The sequence below is a fragment of the Haemaphysalis longicornis genome, unplaced genomic scaffold (assembly GCF_048455015.1).
Source record: "Haemaphysalis longicornis isolate Haplotype H1 unplaced genomic scaffold, Haemaphysalis longicornis Haplotype H1 scaffold_23, whole genome shotgun sequence".
Lineage (NCBI taxonomy): Eukaryota > Metazoa > Arthropoda > Arachnida > Ixodida > Ixodidae > Haemaphysalis > Haemaphysalis longicornis.
The window spans coordinates 2,548,898-2,551,175 of NW_027526306.1; the positions used below are offsets into that span (position 1 = coordinate 2,548,898).

The 2,278-nt window shown below is 41.5% G+C and overlaps 1 non-coding gene across 1 annotated transcript; it reads left to right on the forward strand.

The window, feature by feature from the left end:
- Positions 1 to 594: 594 nt before the first annotated feature.
- On the forward strand, positions 595 to 666 carry Trnak-uuu (transfer RNA lysine (anticodon UUU)). Its single transcript has one exon. It is a non-coding gene; the product is annotated as a tRNA-Lys (tRNA).
- The last annotated feature ends 1,612 nt before the right edge of the window (positions 667 to 2,278 follow it).

Sequence of the window (2,278 nt, forward strand, 5' to 3'; positions counted from 1 at the left end):
AGGCATAGGGGTGTGGTTAGGCTATTTTCTTTTTCACTACGGTTAATTAAGTAAACATTATTTTTTTTATGCAGAAGAAAGAAAGAAAAACACGCGCCCAGAGTGGGGACCGAACCCACGCCTTTCGATTACATGTCGAATATCTTACCAATTACCATGTAATCGAAAGGCGTGGGTTCGGTCCCCACTCTGGGCGCGTGTTTTTCTTTCTTCTTCTGTATATTTAAAAAAATTGTTTACCTAATTACCCTAGTCTAAAAGGAAATAGCCTAACCACACCCCTATGCCTCCTTTGGCATTGTGGCTGCCGACCTATCTTTCTGTATTTCCTCAATGAGCCCCTCATTTCCTTACTATATTATTCTGCGAAAGCATAGCGAGGGTCTCGGTTCTGGCAGCCTTGATGCCTAGGTAGCATAAGAGGGCTTCCCGCCAGTAACCCGCTCATGACAGGCTGTAGACGTTCGAGTCACGCCCCGGGGGTTGAAAATAAGTTCTCCCCGTGTAGTAAGAGTGGCGCTGGCTACCACCCTCAGGCGTCAGATACACTTCTAGTAAATATAAATAGCACAGAATGTGAAGGAGAACACAGTCGCCCAGATAGCCGAATTGGTGAGGCATTCGACATTTAATCGAAAGGCGTGGGTTCGGTCCCCACCCTGGGCGCGTGTTTTTCTTTCTTTCTTCTGTATATTTGAAAAATAATAATAATGTTTACTTCATTAACCGTAGTGAAAAAGCAAATAGCCTAACCACACCCCTATGCCTCCTTTGGCATTGTAGACTGCTGACCTATCTTTCTGTAATTATATATATATATATATTTATATATATATATATATATAGTAAGGAAATGAGGGGCTCGATGAGGAAATACAGAAAGATAGGTCAGCAGTCTACAACGCCAAAGGAGGCATAGGGGTGTGGTTAGGCTCTTTTCTTTTTCACTACGGGTAATTAAGTAAACATTTTTTTAATATACACAAGAAAGAAAGAAAAACACGCGCCCAGAGTGGGGACCGAACCCACGCCTGTTCGGTCCCCACTCTGGGCGCGTGTTTTTCTTTCTTTCTTCTATATATTAAAAAAAATGTTTACTTAATTAACCGTAGTGGAAAAGGAAAGAGTCAAACCACACCCCTATGCCTCCTTCGGCGTTGTAGACTGCTGACCTATCTTTCTGTATATATATATATATATATATATATATATATATATATATATATATATATATATATATATATATATATATATATATATATATATATATATATATATATATATATATATATATATATATATATATATAGACGTAGCTGCCCGCACTTTTTTCTCTGGGTTCATTTGACGTCCTTGCCGTTTTAACGTCTCTCCCTTCGCTTTCTTCTCCGGGGATGCTTGTGGTCTTCGTTGGCGTTGAGCAGCAGCATGATGCAGTGTGCTTTCGTTCCCATCCATGACGAAAAGAGGATCCGTGATGTCGGAACGCGCTCATATACGCGTTGCACGGGAGCGCCCTCTCGTGTCTGCGCGTAGCGCCCTCTCCTGTAGCTCACTATAGGCGCCACGCGCACGCCTGAAGAACGCACGAATTACGAACATTGCGAAGTCATCACATTCTTCGCATCTAAAACTTTTTAACCGGCAGATCACAGTTTGTTACAGGAAATGACTACGATATCAATTTCTGTCCAGTGAGCTCCGACGTACCCCGAGATTACGTGCTCGGTCATTATTGTTCCTCATTTACATCAATGACCTGCCTAACGCCATTACATCTCACGTTAGAACATTTGCAGATCACTGCATTTATACACAGTGAATATTGTACAGCTCACTAATGAACACTACAGTCTTACCTTAATTAGGTAGCAAATTGGCAAATACGCTGAAATCCTAAGAAACGCACAATAATCCGTACAAAACCGCGGAACCTTTATTAAACCACAGTGCTCGCTTTATCCTTTCTAATTATGCTCGCAAGACCAGTATATTTTGAAGAAAACGAACGCCAGTCCTGCCTACCCTTTTCCTTCGCAGAAAGATGTCACGGCTTAACTTACTTCACAAAATCTAGCACTTCAGTCCACAGCTAAAAAATTTCAATCCACAGCTAAAACATTTTTAAGAGCAGCATACGTATCTTCGCACATAGAGCACCCTTTCAAAGTGAACATACCTCATTGCAGTACTATTCTCTGTTTACATATATGCATACCTAAAACATCAGACAATTGAAACCTCCTCCCAAGCGTGACGGCTACTGTCACCGATGCGC